Source organism: Typha latifolia, chromosome 11, assembly GCF_019914945.1.
Source record: "Typha latifolia isolate L0001 chromosome 11, TyphaL0001v2, whole genome shotgun sequence".
NCBI lineage: Eukaryota > Viridiplantae > Streptophyta > Magnoliopsida > Poales > Typhaceae > Typha > Typha latifolia.
Genome location: NC_133096.1, coordinates 6,940,640 through 6,960,197, shown reverse-complemented (window position 1 = coordinate 6,960,197; position 19,558 = coordinate 6,940,640). Strand labels below are relative to the sequence as shown.

The window sequence follows — 19,558 nt, the reverse complement described above, 5'->3', positions numbered from 1 at the left end:
GGGTTAGTTTGGTAAAACGAGATGAAAAGAACCAATCTTCTTTTATAAATGAGAAATGCTTAGGTTAACTTTACAAATGAGAGCACAAACTGAAATACTCCGGATCATTTACCCAAAAAAAAATTAAAAAAAAAAGTTTCTAATTTTATCGGACAACCATCTTTGATTTTGCTTTGAAGAACTAGTCGAATTCCATAAATAGTAAACTTAGTTTGGATAGTCCTATAAAGTAAAACAAAGAAAAGAGCACAACTATAAAACTATTTTAATCTTTTGTGCAAATGACCCAAATGCTTCTGATAGATACATTTCCTGTTAACTTATTAATTATTATACCACACAAATACTACCCATCAAGAATATGATATCCTAACATTCTTTCCAAGTACCCAAGTCTTTTATTTTATTTGCAAGAAGTGAAGCAATATTCTTTTGCGTTAAAGAAACTGTAAGTTGGACATGTACTTAATAGCAAAAGTTTTGAAAAAGACTTGATGTTTTCATCCAATAATAAAGCTTTAGGATGGTAAAGAACTTGTTCCAAAATTCAGAGAGAAAGTGCTCTCACAATTTTCCTGTCTCAGAAGTATAGTTAAATCCCAAGGTGCTGCTACTACGTAGATATAAAAAGTACTGTAGACTGCAAACTTACAGTTCCATACTCAAGGCCCTCACACTTTCAATACCATGACTTCTAAAACCCAAAATTCTGCTAAAAACAAGGGCATGGATTTAACAGCAATAATATATGCAGCCTGGATAACAAGAACATAGGCTGCCTTGACATACGTTGACCACGCGATTCGCTGATGATGAGAACCAGCTCTCCAATAGCCTGTTTCATATTTCTGATCATCTGAATCCAACCATGTAAATTGGCTATGAGTGCCTTCAAAATTTTCAGTAGATGTCAACTGGGAGCCAAAGCCCAATCATAATAATGAATCCAATTCCACAGCTGGAGTCTAGGAAAGTAAAGACGAAACAGCGGATTTTTCAGGTGGATTAATCCAATGGCAACAGAGATTTTCTGGGAAAATTAAAAGAAATGCATACGTACCAGGAGTGAGCCTCTGCTTGATATGTCTCTCAACATTACGCTGAAGTTTTCAAGTGGTCCTGTTTCATACTAGTCAATAAACGAAAGAGAATAAATGTCCAACATCCTCATGTAATCTGAACTCCAGATGGGACATCAAATGAAAGTATCCACAGAGAAATGATGACGTCTCTTCTATTTAAAGTATGTAGCTGGTGAATCCCTCTCACTGCTCCAATCTGCTGACTTCCCTAATATACGCTTCTGAATTCTAGCATGGTTTCACAGGTGTTATATAATGTGGAGTTTGCTTTACATGTAAGTTAATTTCTATGGCTTAGATTGTCATTCTTTTAATTTTCAAGTCATTCCTTTAACCCTTTCTCTGATACCTAACCGCTAAGCTTATTACACTTAACTACAAAATTAATCACTTACGGTCGCACATGAAAAAATCTGTCATAGATGTATTTAAATGTAATGATATATAGATTAAACCCAACTTTCAGGAGAAAAGAAAAATAAGTCGAGATGTTAATGCTAAGACAGCGGCAATCATATGATTATAGTCGGTATGTGATAGATAAACGGCAACAGAATTATCTTCAACATTATATGTTTACAAGATTTGCTTAGTAGACCATGTCGAATTATGGTTGAATCTGCAACAAAACAAAAACAAAGATATCATTACAATATGTACTCCAAAATAAACTGCGGATACTTGCGCTATAATGTAATGCTTTCTATTGTCACTTTGGGTTACAATCTTCTCACATTTCAGGGAAGGCCTATGTGGGGTACCTTTCGGTTATCGTGACATAACTAGACTGGTAAGAGTCAAGGAATATCTTAAGCATCTCAGGAGTCATAAGTACCTATTCAGGCCTATCCAGTCCCTATTGGCTAATCCGGCCACGAGTGTACTTTGAAGATCCACATTTTTCATTCAGTTAGTCACTAAGTTGTTACTAGAAGAGTGGCTTTTGTACAATCAACTTTTCATATGAAGTCTAATGACATTCAATTGACAAGATTGCCATTACAGTATTTCACTTTAGAATTGAGCTCGAGACACTAATCATCGCCAAGAAAGCATTCAGGGAAAAAAGATATTTTAATATTGTATCTAACCACTGTACATGAATTTCAAAGGAAATATTCATTTGATAATGAAGGTATCCAAATTAGAAGCAAGGTGATAAGATACTCCGTCAGGGCTAGTATTTTACTCGTGTGATGAATCAGAAAACACAAATCCAAGAGAAGATAAGATTAGATTATCTTGCTATTGCGCCGTTGCATTTTTATGCTTCCTTTCCGGAAGCTTACAAGATGAAATATTTTATGGAGAAACAAGAGAATACATGTTATAGCACATAAGAACTACACTACAAACTCTGACATTGTTTATTCATGGTACTTGAAAAAAAGACAGTTTGAAGGTCTCCGGGAAACTGTGGTCTATAGATTCTTTCAAAACCGAGCCATTTCACTATTGCCCCATCCGATCCGAAACTACCACTGAAACAAAAATCCAACCGAAGCCCAAAACAGCCCCAATAATGATGTGATCCGGGTTTAATCGGATCACCTCACGGGAATATTGGGCTTGACTAATCGTTATTTATCTAATTAGATTATGTAATTTAGTGAGAATCATAGTTAAATGAAGTTCTATGCAGTTTAAAAAAAATATTTATCAAATATTCTTGATGGCCAAATAATATGAAATTAAATAGATAAGATTGGTGATGTCATGATCTACAACTTTCGTTCTTAGAGTTCTTCCTATTCAGACTCTACATAGAGAAAAATGAAGAACTAATTCGAGAAAGATATGAAGACCGGTTTAGCTAAGTATTCTTTATCATTATTCGTGATTATCTCTTATGATCGATGGTTTGCATATCCTTCAAACTCGTTTGAGAATTCTTTAAATAATATCTTCATCCACACCGGTGGCTCATCGTTGATGGATGGCTGCTAGTGGTGATGGAGCCAGAGAAGACCCAGTCAATATGGAGAAGAGTTCTTGGTCCTTTATGGCAGCAATCTTCCTCGGATTTGTTTTGGATAGTGTGTTCACTCACAGCCGAGGAGTGGTGGCTATGATTTTATGTGATTCTTAGCTAAGGATGAAAGATAAACAAATAAAATAATGAAGGAAGGTTATAATTAGACGAAATTTTAAATATCTAATGTTGTGTCGATCGTCGGAGGGTGGCGAACGACCGTATTATAAGGTGGCTCATGGAAAATGACAGTGGCTAGGTTTTGAAAGCTTGAAAGGGTTTTATTTTAAGATCTACTCCTAGAAAAATAAAAATAATTTAATGACTACGATAACATGGCAAATGCGAGATAATTAAAATAACGTAACTCAATATTCATTCCACCATAACAATCAACCTATGACTTCTCCTATTTATAGGAGTAGTCATAGCGAGTAGGATCGAATTTGCCTTATTAGCTTACATAGCGGATTATCCGTTTTAATTCGAAATTAAAAGCAATAAGCAAAATAACTAACTAGACTCAACTGACTTGACCCACGTAGTTGGATCATAACACTAGAGCCACCTATTTTACTCTCCAACTAACAACACCTAATAGTGAGATGCATAATGTCATGGTTGAGAACATAGGAAAGGTAAGATTTTAAAACTCCACCAATTTTGAATGTGGGAAAAGGATAAAAATCTTAAATTGATCAACTGTATTTTTTATCCACTTCAATAATTATAGATCTTGTTGTAACTTAAGATTAATAGGATGTTTTACAACCCTCAATTACTAGAACAATTAGAATGAAACTCTAGGATTTCACAACCAAGGAAAAAATTTCAAGAGTGGTGTTTGGATGCCTATATTAGAGTATCATTTTAATCTAGCAGCAAAGACAATTGTAATAAGAAGAAAAGCAATATTAATTGGAGGTCATGTTCAGTGCACATGCACCTCCTTCCTTCTCCATCACCACCACATGACCAGAGGAGTGGTTGCAAAATTCCCGGTTGAAACCATCAATTTTTGAATTAAATCAAATCCTAAAGTTCCCTCTTTAAAACCCTAACCTTGCTCCTCTCCTATCCTCATTGTCACCTCTTTCTCTTTCCTTCTTATCTTCTCCTTCCATCGCTGAAGCTTTTATTGTCAGATTTCAATTGCTGGAGCATCATTGGACCAATCTGAGCTTACCCTTCAACTCACGGTTAGTCCTCCCCCACCCAATATATTTAACTTAAATTTAATATAATAAATATTGTGTACCTTTGTTTTCGGGCATTTGTAGCTTTCTAGGCAAAATTTGCCGGCCAGCGACTTCAAGTCATTGCCGTTCCAGTGCGAGAAGCTTCATCTCATTGCCCTCACACCATGGGTAATTTCATTTGGTTCCTAATATAAGTGAGGGATGTTATGCCATGAAACCTCCTCCCATTGACCTCTTGGCTTGCATCCGGTCAGCATCATCATCACCGGTTGTGTCTGACCTCTTGAATAAACTTCTCTCATGAGAATTTTGTAGGCACTTTCAGAGTTTTGTAGCCTTGTTGGATGACCCAAGCACCATTATGGCCGATGGTCATGGATAGTACTCCTTCCACCATTGATCGCCATGGTAGACTTGCTTCCATCTTGTGGATTGGTGGGCGGGCTTAACTGCAGCCTGACCCAAGTCGATTTGCTGGGTGGGTTGTAGCCTAGGCAAACTATTTTGGCTGGATTTGGCCCAATTAAAAATTTTAGTTACTTTTAATTTTAGAAATCACATATATGGTTAGATTAAAATATATTATTTGTATAAAGGTGGTATTTTTTCTGGTGTAGATTGAAAATTTTAGTCACACTTAGACTCAAGTGAATAGGATTTACTTGCGTTTTATTCATCTCGAATTTTGTGCTTTATACTGTCATGTTATTTTTATGCAATATCATCACGTCATGTGTGTGCAATATAATTATCATATTTTCTTTGTGTATTGTTATTCTCCATGCAAATAGCAATTATAATGATCATAAGTAATTAGTGAAAAACTTAAGTTGTGATTGGTATGATTTACATAATAGACTCATTAAATATTGCTCTGCGATTTTCCATAGTAACTCAAATCTACTTGAAAATTCAACGAGCAGTCCTATTTTACATCATTATGGTGACTTTTTTAGGTAGCTTTGACGAAATTATAACAGCTACAAGTTAGATTATGATACTTCCTAAGATGATTCTAATTCCTATCAACAATCAGTGGAAGAGATAGAATGTGTTTATCACGCAGTGACACCTCTTGGTGACCTTAACTAGATCAGCTAAGAGAAAAAGACTAGATTGTCATTTTGAGATAATTTTATTCACAGGGCACAGATCCATATGAGTAGCGCTGTCAAAATAATCAAGCCAGCTCAAGCTCGGCTTGATAATGCTCAATCAAGCTCGGCTCAAAAATAGGTTGAGCCGAGCTTGATCATTAAAGCTAGGCTCGAAATTAAATTCGAGCCAAGCTTGATCCTAAGCCAGCTCGATCGAGTCGGCTCGATAAGGCTCGAATATATATATATATATATATATATATATATATATAATATGAGTAATATCAAACTAATATGAACCATCAGATCAAAACTCTTTCACTCATTCATAATTTCAGCCATTATTTTCTGACACAATTATCTTTATTGTTTGTAATTTATATTTTGGTTGCTTGTAGTTTTTTGACACAATTATCTTTGTAACTTGTAATTTATATTTTGGTTGCTTGTAGTTTTCTAACCCATTTATCTTTATTGCTTGTAATTTATATTTTGATAATATTTATATCTTTATATTTGAATTAGGTTTTATTTCAAGCTTGAAGGTTTTATTTCATTTATAGTTGAATTAGGTTTTATACTCGGTATTATTTGTTTACTATATATTATTGAGTCTCAATTTATTTTAAAATCATACTTGTAAATTTTAAACTTATTGAGCTTTTGAGTAGATTCTACTTATTGAGCTATGCTTATTGGACCGCAACATTCCCCTTTAATATTTCTCAAATACTGATTGGTGTGGTGACTACATGTTGTGCATCGAAACTATATCTCTACTTAGGATTGGTCCTATTTCCACTAAAACACTATTTTGTTAACTTAATTTAATTGGGAAAACATTGGTTGTCAATTTTAAAATTTGTTATTACCCATTTGGAGTTTTATTAACTATTAACTTGGAGCTAATAGTCAAAATGAATTCTTATCTCCAAGGATTTTGAAAAACCTTATTTGCTAAGGCTTCATGTATCTCGTGTCTATTGGGGTACATGGCCGGCCGATCAACATGATTACAAATCCGGGTCATGACAAAAATTACAGCATTTTAGGGTGAAGTATAACCAAAATCACACTAGTGTCACTTTTTCTAAGCAAATACAGCATTGCTCAGGCTTGTGTCTTCACTTACCCTCTCCTGAACCTCACCCCGCCCATCTGCCAACCCACCACAGGTGAGCTTGGCTAACATGGCGGAGAGAGTCAACCATTATCACGTCAGTGATTAATGATGACGCTGACCTAATATCAAGGATTGAATTCTTCATCTGTTTCGTAGCAAACTGCAGTTCTTTGAACCATTCAAAGCTGCCATTCATCTGTAACTCCAAGATGTACCTCGTAAGCAAAATCCCATCTCCATGCTCTCTTTGTAGCAGCTTTTTCACCTAGGAATACTTGTATATCTCCCAGGAGCACCATGGATAAAAGGTTAAGGGAAATTCCAAGGGAGAGATTTAAGGTGACTCATCAGTTCTGGCACATATGTTGCTCGCTCATGCACCAACTCCACGAAATGGAGGAAGACGAGCTGATAGGAGTCGATTCCCATTCCCACTCGTTCAACCTCCATGTTCCTTTGTTCCTATACAATCCTCCCAAGCTGCCCAAAGGCCCCAAACAATGCCATCTCTGAGATTAAGCTAAAGTAATCTTTAGAGTAATCACTCGGATGACAATCCAATTTCTTTAGTAATTGTAATACTTTGGATTCTCAATCCAGAGTTGCCAAACAGGCCATAAGATATTGAAAAATATAACATCTATTTGGTTGTTTTTTATCAGCAAATTTATACAACATTATACAAGAAACCAAATCTATCCAACGATGGAAAGGCAATTTGAAACAGTAGGCAGTGTAAAAATCATTACCCAATTGTGTCATTCGATAAGCATGCACAAATGTCACAAGTTCAGAAAATCAAATTAAAAGGTTAAACAAACTATATACCCAAAATCCTACCAGATTATTTCAATTAAAATTTTAACTATCGTGATAGTTCTACGAGGAATGCTGCACTGAAATGAAATGAAAGAAGCCACGTTAAGCATTTTGAATTATCCAAATCAATGACAGCCGTGCCGGTCGGCACCCTTCATGCCGGTTGGCAAATACCCTATGCCATGCCATGCCAAAAGGCACGGTTTAGTGCCAACTCTTATAGATCGGCATAAGGCCGCATTAGGTTTGGAACAGATTTTATTAATTCGAAATGAATTTTATTGATCTAAAATAGATCTATTAGAGTGGTAAATCTAAAATATTCTATAGAATTTTTTTTATCATGTGACAGCATGATATCTCATGTAGAGCCCTTTTTTTAAAGAATTAACGTACCGAAGACTTAAAACCATCTTTAAATATATTAAAAAACTATTAAATGTGTGTCACTAACATACAGGGACACAACGGGCATGTCGATCGGCACAACCATCATTGATCCAAATATTGTTAAAAATTTATTGCAATAGCAAGATGATGTTGGATCAAGACGGGAAGAAATGAGAGGGCTACAAACTATTAATAATTGCAGGTGCAAAGGGTCACGATAAACTAAGACTAATATAACAACATATTTCAACTTTATTTATAGGCTAATGTCTGAGGAACAAAAACACAGGTACACCTGAGTACTAGAAAAGTTAATTGTACTACGAGGACCAAATTCAATCAATCGAGTAAACCCTAAGTTGATGTGCCACCATTCATTCTATTCAATCATGACTGATAGCCATAATAGGTTGTCTACCCCTGCTCATGTTTACCATAGATTAAGAGAGAAATTAAGAAGGTAGGTCATCATGCGAACTATGGGTTCCTGATATATCCATCTCGTACACTCTGACTAATATAAGTACCATTACATGCTAATATCTCGAGGACATGCTATGATCCACACAGTTCCTCATCTCTTGCTAAAACAATGAAACCATACTTGGGATAATGCGTAATCAAAATCACGGAATCAAATCGAATTTGCTAAACAACCATGCAGATAGAAATTTTACTTAAAAAAGTCAAGCATAGAGAAATATGGTTATACTTTTGGATGAGGCTACTATCAGAGTAGGTTTTGGGGAGGGAAAGATATTAAAATTTCCCTATTGCTGGATGGGTTTTATACTTTTATTTATGAGAAGAACCTGCACTGCACCACATAGGTACATGGGCAAGCCTTAATGGCCACACCAATATATTTACAAAGAAACTCTTACATGACATTAAGATGTAAGCAAGAAAGAAATATTAGGTGTTGTTTTTTTTTTTGGTTGAGAAAAAGTATTAGGTGGTGTTGTTGGTTGCTTATTGCGCTTCTTTTGATACAATTTGATGAACAATTTGTAAGTTACAACTTACAAGATCAAAGTGGATTTCCTTCCAATGCATGAGGCTACCCCCAATGCTGGGGTCTTGGGACTGGATGCAGGATTTACACAACCTTACCTTCAATATGGAAAAGGTTGTTTCCATTAAATATGAACTTGTGCCCATTGTGGTGACACCAAGTCACACTCTATCAAGAAAGGGGGAGACAAGCTTATGGAGATGTGCATTTATCTTTCTATGTAACCAATTAATGTTCTATCAAATAACAAATATTAATTCTATTGAGCAACTTGATGTCGGTTATGTACTCCATTCATTTAAAAAGATTCCGCATCCAATTATTTTAAAATGAGAAAGATGTACGTTAAAATAATGTTCACTAGTGTCTCATTCTTGACACATATAATATGTATGCCTTTGGGAATTGCCCCAATAAGATTGTGCAAAAGCTACACGATTGGCATGTCCTTAGATTCAAGGATGGTCATGCAACCACGTGTCAATCAGCAGGTTAAACTAATCCTTGCCAACAAGTTATGGACATCGTAATGCAAATAAGAATTTGTTAAAGAGGCTCACTCATCATGAAATACATCTAAAGACTATAGTTTGGATGAAAGATATGCCTAAAAATCAGCAGTTGGACAAAGAGGATGAGTGTTAAGTATATGCATAGGCCTAAGATCATATAAAATTATTCGCCAATGGGAATATTATAATAGAAATAAATATTGAAAAGAAGTTTTTAAGAAATGTTTTAGGTTTAGATCTCAGTAATTTCATTTAGCAATCTGTAGTTATCAATCTTGGACCTTTATCTTCTCTTGAGGCCTCAGAAGGCTCTATCTGCAGCAGTAAATCCTTCAAAAAAAGTGCAGTCAGATGCCAACAATATAACTTAGTAGACAATAGAGTAGAAGAGAGGAAAGGAAGAGAAAATGAGCAGCACAAGAGGGGTGCATCGAGAGAGAAGCAGAAACAGCAGAAAAGGATAGGGAGGGAAGGAAGAAGAGCTCCATTTATGGAACCAAGATATAAAGGCATACTCTTTTTTTGTGAGTCAAGACAACTCATAAGCGTGAAGAGAAGATGTAAATACTGGTTGACAGGGGAAAAGTGAGAAACGGCAGGCTGCATGGCATCAAAAAGGGTCTTACACTATGGAGAGAAAAGAAAAAAAAAAGAGTCAAAAAGGAGAAGAAAAGCCCAGTAAAAGTGATCTTCATAAAATTAAAAATATATATATATTCTCAAATCTTCTGTCATTACTGCTGTAGACCCTTTTGCACCTTTCGGTTAAGATAGGCTTTGGATGTAATATATATATATATATAATTAGAATGCTCAAATGTTTCTAAAAGACATCACTCTAACAAGGATCAAACAAGGAAAGCTTTCAAAATGTTCAATCAGGACACAATTAGGACTCCCAATTGGAAAATTTTAGGTACAACTAGGGAAGTGGATGAGGGCTTGATTAAGGAAACAATAGAAAGTAAGAGTAATGCTATACTTACAAACATTTTATAATTAGTCTACAAATAATATGATGTGGCAATCTTTTAACTCTCAATAGTTTTTCTCTTCATCTCACACTCATCTTTATCAATAATGCCACATATGCATACTTTGTAAAATGTTTGTAAAGTGTTTGTTGATAAGGGTTTACTCAAAAAGAAGAAAAAAAAAGGTGTCTTAATGCATGGAGCTCTTGCCTATAAATGGTCCAGTAAGAACAGATATTCTTAATTTTACTCACATCAAGGTTTTAAAAAACTATAGCGCCTAGGCACTAGGTGGGTGCCTAGGGGGGCACCCAAAATTCAAAACGGTTAAATAAAAAAATAAAAAGATAATAGTTAGAGCAGTAAAAATTAATACCTACAATCTAAACTATAAAATAATGTATTCTTATTAAGAACTATAGTAATATTAAGGCATTCAGTTGCGCGGGACCTAATCAGAGTCTAGTTATATTCTATTGAAGACAAGAGCCTGGGTGTTAAAAGGTGAAAGTCTTTTAAAACAATGATCCATATTTCTAAAAAGGTTGTATTCAAATTGTAAAACAATAACTTGTTGGATGTAGGGGGCAAGCCTTATAGCCACCACTACCTCTAAACAATTGAAGATAAAAGTAAAAATATATTTCTAAATGAAATTCGAGTTAGTTAGTGATCTAATATTTGAGCCAACAAATAAGCTAAGTTGACATGAACAACACCCACAATAGGCTAAATCAGATTATGTCGGTTCATCCAAACCCGACCGAAATAAAAAATACAGGCCTTCATGCCTGCACAAGATTGACATCCAATGTCCAACTGTTGTTAAAAAGAATACTAGAAATTATACCTAAATCATGTCCGAATTAGGAATTGGTACACACCTAATATCTAAACTTTATTTGATTTACACAGCCCTCTCAAGGTTAATTCTATATGTTAGCTAGTCTACTAACCCAACTGGAACACAGATAAAACTTAATTCCTCCAGTCTTATCTTGTTTACTCGCATCATGAGGGCATATCACACCAGAAAGAGCTGTGGGATGTATAAATAGCATAAACATATACTTACCTACCTTAAATCTTATTTAATTCTTATACCCTTGCAATATAGACAAATTCACATCATTTATGTCAAAGTAAATCCATTGGTTGCTCAGAGATTCTAGTCATTCATACTCGCATAAGTCACAATGTTTTCAACTCAACCCTTGTTAAATGTGAAATTAAGAACATACAAAAGTTCAATCTAAGATATGTCAAGTGGTTGAATATAAGGTAAAGTAAATGCCAAACGGTCCCGGTTAAACTGATCACTATGCCCATGTAGAATGCAAAACTTTTCTCAAGTGAAACAAGGACTGCAGAAAGTACCGTGGGTGTTGTAAGCAGATCAGCACAACTTGGAAAATAGGTGCAAGTTAAAAAGGATCCTTCGAGAGGCACCTGAAATTTGTAATGAGAAAGAAGATGGTATATTGTCCAATAAGTAAGAACCTTTTATTCTAGATGAACATCAGATTTTTATATGATAGAATACCATGTGACTCGACTAAGTTTGCAGCCGAATAAAGTTGGCAGTTTATATTTCTTCAATACATGGAAATCTTATACAGGTATGGTATATCAACATAGTCACATTTACAAGAAACTTTGGTACGACTAACCAGAAGCACTGAAGAGGCAACATCCTACTTATAGATTAATCTACAAGTCTAAATTGCTACTTCTGTCGCCCAGACAGCAAAAGGCACTTCTTTCATAGAATAAAAGGATATAGTTTCTCCACATGCCATATTCTAATACTCTATTTATTGATTATCTGGTACTCGAGGCGGAAAAACATCTTTCTTCAAACACAAAGAGCAAGAAACGTACAAAGTACAATGAGGAAAAAAAACACACACCAAAGAGACAAGACAAAGAAGCTTGCATACACGTTGAGAATGTGATAAAATGGATAGGTCAAAAAGTAGACCAACAACTTCGACTAAGTCCTAACTGAGACAACCCACATAGAATGCAAACGTAAGCGGCAACACATAACTTTGTAGCACTAATTCGTGCAAAATAAAAGTCTTGCAGAGAGAAGTTACCTTCTTGGACAGAAGTAGAATCCGAGAAGAAGTAGGGCAGGAGGAGGAGCAAATTTTTGCGAGGCAAACCGGGGTGGCAACGAGAAAGAGCACGCTAGTACACAGCCACGGCACCCCAAGCATGACTGCCGACCGGTGTGCTCTCTCTCGTTGTCAACCTACAACGCCTAGCAAAGCACCACATCGAACACCTCGTCTGCAACCAAAAGGCCGCATAACACAGTAAGATCAAAAGATACAAACCCATTTAATTCCTCCACACCCATTTGATCGAAAGATCGGAATCAAACCACCAGAAGAACGACAGAAATATAGCACCACCTCGGATTGAGGCAACGAAGCACTTCCATGACCAAGATCTGATCTCGATGACCACAGAAGAAAAGAGTAAAGATCTAGATGAACAACGAAAAATCAACAACAGCATACAAAAAGAACGGAGATTTACGAAACAAAAACAGATTAGGGTTCTCATCTCTTACTAAATCCTTCCTCGGTGCACATCGATCAGCAGCAAGGGAGAAAGAAGAGAGAACGAATCCAAAGAGAGAAAAAGAGCGAGAACTTCTCTTCGTCTCCGACCTCTCTACTTCGCTTTTTCTAAGGCACGAGCCGTGGTAATCGTGTCGCTATTCTTACCGCAGTAAAACCTGCACCCAGTAATCTTTCCGTATCGCTGCGTGTCCTACCCTGGAAACAAAGATAAACTTAGTACACCAAAATACAAATTAACCCAATTAATTTACCAAATTAGCCCTATTAACTACAAGATCGAGGCGTGGTCGCGACCATAGGCACGTATAAGATTGCGAAACGTGTCAGTATATAAAGGTCCATAAGACAGAAATGTCCCTATTCCCTCTACGGAACAACGATATTACCCCTGTACCTTTTCCCTCCCCCGTGGCCCATGGATAACATGCCTCGCTTTTGGTGACGCGACGTCGTCCTCCTGGGCAATTCCGTCCATTTACAATGATAACCTCACGCCCACCATTGTACTTTTCATCCATAAACATGCAGTAGAGTTTAACCAAGACCAAGGGAATATTATTTAGGCGAAGAGTAAAATTTCGATGTTTTAGTATCAGACCGTTTGATTTATTCGCCGTAAACGACGGGGTTAAATACGGAGAGGGATCAGGATATAAGAAAACATCACTACCGTACAAACGATTGAACTCGTGATACGGGCCGTTCGATGGACGGATTTCTGGAAAGAGTCTTTTAACGACCATGTACCTTTATCATAACGTTCGCCTTGGATAATTGCATTCTGGCCCAAATTTTTCCTCAAGTCAAGATAAATAATCTTCTTACTTTGCCTTACAAATTAATAAGAGAAAAATTATCAAAAAAACCCCCATACTCAAGTTTTATTATTATTCATATGCATATTTATTTTACTTTTTAGTTTCCTTAAACTAATCATTGCCACATAAATAATTTACATTTATTATATAGAAAACAATCTTAATATTCAAAATTTGAAGTTAAAAGAAGGAAATAAGATATTTTTTTACTTTATCATCTGTGGTTAAGTTAAAACTGAATTAGAATAAGTTTAAGGGCATTTAAAGACAAAATTTTCGGATTCAAATGATAATAAAAATAAAATGGTACGTTTTGTTTTTTTTATTTAAAAATTTTGTTTCTTTTTGGACCTATTGGACTACAGATGGGTACCAATTAGTACTACAGAAATAATTCCTGCACTGTGAGAGGAGGCACGGTGGCTGTCGTTGCGTGGCTACCAACAGACAAAAGCGGAAGAGTCTAGAGCGGTGAGGCTCGCACTTCGAGAAGAATAAAAAACCAAAACATCTTAAAATCTTAGTACGGGGGCAGAATTTTACTTGGTAAAATGTGGCAAATATTAAGTTCTTTTTTTTTTCACTAAAAGGTCTATGGGATTTTATGTCTCTTTGATTTGAATTTTGCGACGGTTAGATTTGTCCTCTCCTAATGAAGGTAATTTTCCCCCACTAACTAATAGAATTAAGGGGGTCTACTTTCGTGTTGAATAAAAATAAGACGCATAATACAAGTTATCTCGCAAAGATACAGAGAGAATTGATACTGTGCTTGTTCTTAATTTAGTCTGTTTGTTAGCCAAGTGAAGGACTTGTAAAAAAGTTAGTCACCCTATTTTATTTTTTGTCATTATATAACTTGTATCTGCTAAATAGAATGAATCACTGATCTACGGACTTTCTTTAAAAAAAATGACTCTGTAACATTAACTACAAACACGAACACGTTCGTAAAAAACTCCCATTCAATTAAAAAACAATATTATAATTTTAAATATTAAGTAAATATAAATTATTTAATTAATAGAAAAAAATAATTATTATATTTAATGTGATATAAAGTTAACACTAAACTAACAAAGAATAGTAAATTTATATTAAAAAATAGTAACATTTTAATTAAATGATGAAAATACTCTTACTTGAATGTAAGTAGCAAGTAGTAATTAGATATTATCTAATCTTAAGACAAAATAATAATTTTAAACTATTAAAATGAATTTAACTAAGTTATTGTTTAATTATGTTAGAAGAAAAATGCTTATTCGAGAAGAAGGTTATTCATATTCCACAAATTAACGAATCAAACTAGCATAAAAATATTTTAAAGGTGACTTTATGCGCATCTCTTAAATATAAATTAGGTGAAGCGAATAAGGGCGATGGATGGAGCAGAAAAAAGAAGAAATTGACTTATAATTTTTCTCATAATTTATTGTTGGTTGTAAAATGTAATAACTATCTTGAATAAGTTTATGTAATAATTTATGTTTGGTTACTAATTATAAATAAATATATTAAATGTAATATAATCTTATTTGAAGAATATGCATGACTTTATCACAACCTTCTATATATGATAAAATTTTGTGTATAACTTGTTATAAACTTACCTTATAAAAAATTTCACCAAAATATACATAAGTGAGTATTTGACTGTAAAATATATTTAAAAGAGTCATAATTCATGAATAAGTAATCCTTATGCATGAATCAAACGTCACATATAAGTGTATTTGGCAATTTGGACAAAAAAACAATTCTACTCCTGGCTATTCTAATTAGAAAGTCAGTGAATAGAAATTAGAGGCTAAGCAGAATATAAATCACATACTAGATAATATAAATCAGAACAACAAAGCAATATGTCATAAATATACCCCTAAATACATCATAGACAATTCATATAACACATGATATATAGAGAGAATTTTGTAATTGCATTTGGTTTTTCTATTTGTAATAATTGACTTTAGTGCTCACTATATATGTAAATTCTGTATACTCCATTATAATAATATATGTATCAACTATAGAAAATATATATACTCAATTTTATATGCTAAATTAAAAAACTAAATACAATTAAATTACAAAAGTCCTGATACATATAGCTATGTCATAAAATGACTAAATTTAGCAACAGATATTCATGGCAACTACCCCATAAATATGTATATCACAAAAATAGAATCAATGCATTTTTCAATATCTCAATCATCAATATCAACTGTGGAAGAAAAAACGATGATAAACATTTATAAATGACACACACATAGTATCAGATCTCACAATCATACATGAATGCTCAATTACTCAATCAATCATATGAGTACATCAATTATCCATCTAAACAAGCGTATCACTTTAGCAAATAGAAAGTACATAGGATTATTCGTCATGTCCACACACAATATATGTCTAATTGTTAGTATTAACGATAATAATTGAAGACTCTAAAACCAGACACCCACTCGAGTACCCACATACTTTCTAACCCTACTTATGTGATGTCATAATTTTCTTTAGAATGAGTAAATTATGTGATTATCTAATACTTTCATAGATCATGCATTTTAAGAATTTAAGTAGTAGAAGAGTCAACTCACTCCAAAATCATTTACATATGATATGCATAGTCATGCTCAAGATCAACTCAACAAATAAAGTATGAATAATGTGCTCATCCCTAATTATCTTTGTATACTATGGAGGTAAAAAAGATGCATGTATATAATTAATTACATAACACATCTTAACTTAAAATATATATATAAAGGGTGAGACTACTCACAGTCGATTTAGGACGACCGCTACAATTTTAATTGCTCTACCACAATTCATGACCAAGTCAATATGCTCTCGAATTGCAGGGATCCAATAACGTCACAAATCTGTAGTCATTAGGATTAATAATCAGTTAGATTTCCCATCTAACTTCAATGTGCTTATTTGATTATATATATCTTAACAAACGCTTATCCTTTTGTAAATATATACCTATACATTTATACTTACATATGTATTAGTAGGTACACACACTTAATGATATATATATATATATATATATATATATATATATATATATATCCAGCATTCCATATATATCTATGTATTCATATCAGTATATGCATATGCACATACTAAGAAACCACAAATTAGGATTTCATATGCTGTTTATACTTATACTTACATATTATTTAGTGGTCCTGAAATGTACAAATATGTAATTAGTCATGTATGTTATATTAAATATAAACTTTAACAAGTTATCGAGAATATGCCCTAGGTAAATTAATTCACTCAATATATATATTTTATATAGAATTATATATTATATCATATATCTAATACACTAATTACGGTGTAACTACTATACATCTTTTCCATAGTTCTTGCATAATTTGCATCGTAATGAGCTAAATCATTAACTTTAACTACGTACTAATGATAATAAAAAGTAAATAAGAATTGTGATAATTATAACTAGCTGATGATTTGCATTAATGGGTATATTATATGCATTTGACCTGCGTATGCTTTAAGAAATTATTAAAATAACTAATTAATTCGAATTTACAGACATTTAAATTAGAGGAAGTAAAAATAACTTACTAAAATAAGAAAAAGGAGACTATATCACGGTTACAGTGATGGGCCGAGCCCAGCACTGTTGAAAACAACCCGAGATAGAGGAGGAGGAGGAGGAGGAGGAGGAGGAGGAGGAGGAAGAGGAAGGGAGCGGAGAAGAGAAGAGAAGAGAGAGAGGAACGGCGAAAGAGGTTGGGGAGGTGGCGGCCGGGGGAGGTGGTGGCTCGATAGGAAATAACAAGGGAGAGAAGGAGGAGAGGAAGAAAAAGGAGGAGGAGGAGGAGGAGGAGGAGGAAAGAGAGGAGAGGAAGGAGGGAAGGATTACCGGCTTGCGGGAAGGGGGAAGTCTCCGGTGTCGCTGGGGAGCCGAGGGAAGGGCGGAGACGGAGGTGTGGCTTAGGCGGTGGGTTTGGTGAGTAGTAGTTAAGAGAAACGAGAGAGAGAGAGAGAGAGAGAGAGAGAGAGAGAGAGGGAGAGATAAGGACGGGGGAATAAAATAAAAGAAAAAAATGTGGAGTCACTTCAAGAAGTCGGCTGAGAAAGTGGGAGATAGAGGGAGAGAGAAAAATATATATAAGGAAGGAGAAAAAAAAGAAAAATATAATAATATGAGCTTATCATTTAGAAAGTGGAGGCATTTGCATAAAAAATAACTTTTAGTAAAACCAAGCTTTTGTGTGCGTTCCTAAGCATCTCTTTGTTGTAAATTATATATTTTTTATTATTAGAAATATATACATATAATTAGTATAAAAAATAGATGCTAGATATGGGCAGGACTCAACCAAGCACTTAGGCCCCATCGAGCTTTTAGCTGTCTATATTCTACGTTTCAGTCATATGTGATGCCCAAGCTGTTGCGCTGCTGAGCTGTTCCTCCAAACTAATTGCGTTGCCGAGTCATTAATCGGATCGAGCCAAGCCACTAAACTACTAAACAATTTCTCCACAATATTATTTAGAGTTGAATGAACTCATGACCTTTTTGGTTATATAAAAGGTACCTACTAATTCTATTAGAGTCGGTTGATATGCATTTGGTTTTAAGAGTTCAATCTTTCTAATACTAAAATTTAAGAATTTTTAATCTCTAGATAGCGCTCTCTGAAAGTAGCACCCAAAAGTTTAAATAGGGTTAATAACCATTTCAACCATAATACATATTATATCTCTAAATATTTACCAATTTAGCAATTGCAAATGTCTTTAGTGGGGGCATTTTTAATTTAAATATGCTAATTTTTTTTAATTTAGTATATAACTGAGTGCACATATTTTCTATAGTCGATGTATATTTTATAAATTTTTGATCAATTTAGACGTATTCTTAATTTTATTTACCGAGATAATTTACACTCCAAACTAAATATCAAAAGGGGTTTATTTCATTGTAGCTCTAGATAAAATATTAAATTATTGAGCATTTTACCTAGTAAAAAAATAACGCTAATGAAATCAATATTTTTTCATGTAAAGTGCCGATATAATTAGCATTTTTATTCAGAAAATGCTCAATAATTTAATATTTATTAGAAAAAGATGATACACATTAAAAAAACTAAAAACTTTCAGTGTTTTATTGTTAAAAATACTAAAATATAGATAAAATATTTATCTATTTTACTCATAAAATATATCGATGTGAAGATTTTAAAAAGTTCTACAAGTCAAAATTATTTACCACAGTCAACTATGCTCATAATTGTAAAAAAAAAAAACCATAGCTCCTCCACATTTTATTTTAACTTTTTCCAGTTCTTTTGTATATAATGCTCAATTTGTTTTCTAAATATAAAATGTTAAATAATTGTGCTTATTATAAATTAAATTTTTAGCATTTTCATCTAAAGGTAAAATACTAAACTTATTAGTGTTTTACCTAGGGCTACAATACCACAAACATATTTTGGTATTAAGATTGAGGTGTGATCTATTATGTAAATAAAATATAAAAAAGAGCTAGTTTGGTCAAAAACTCCATATTTTATTACAACGGAGTGCAGATAATTTATATATACGGTACACAATATAGTTTATTATTATAAATTAAAATTTTTAATACAATTAATATACAAAACTGCCATCTTTAGTTGTGTTGACTAAGATTGTGAAATACTTATTATACACTCAAAACATTCACTCCTTTGACAAATGTGTTCAGCACAATTAAAGATCATGTTGATATAGACTAGAGGATAGATAGTTATTATTGAAGGATTTGTAGGGCATTAAGGGATTGTTGCTTTCTTAGCAATGAGATTAATGACGGTGGTAACCATAGTTGTAATGATAATGGTATTTATATAGAATTTGGGTTGGAAAGAAAAAGGATAGGAAGATGTAGAGTGAAAGATCAGAGAAAATATTAAGAT

General features: G+C 33.9%; 1 long non-coding RNA gene across 4 annotated transcripts; it reads right to left on the bottom strand.

The window, feature by feature from the left end:
- Positions 1-478: 478 nt before the first annotated feature.
- LOC140798167 (uncharacterized) lies at positions 479-17,697 on the bottom strand. 4 transcript variants are annotated; one of them, XR_012110794.1, is made up of 10 exons: positions 17,512-17,697; positions 16,390-16,489; positions 12,765-12,972; positions 12,604-12,641; positions 12,283-12,478; positions 11,561-11,632; positions 4,313-6,982; positions 4,117-4,230; positions 1,061-1,701; positions 479-965 (listed from the first exon to the last, which is right to left on the bottom strand). It is a non-coding gene; the product is annotated as an uncharacterized lncRNA (long non-coding RNA). The 4 variants fall into 4 exon arrangements; XR_012110793.1 differs by having other exon boundaries at positions 1,061-4,230; positions 12,604-12,677; positions 17,512-17,696; XR_012110792.1 differs by having other exon boundaries at positions 1,061-4,230; positions 17,512-17,696.
- Positions 17,698-19,558: the final 1,861 nt, after the last annotated feature.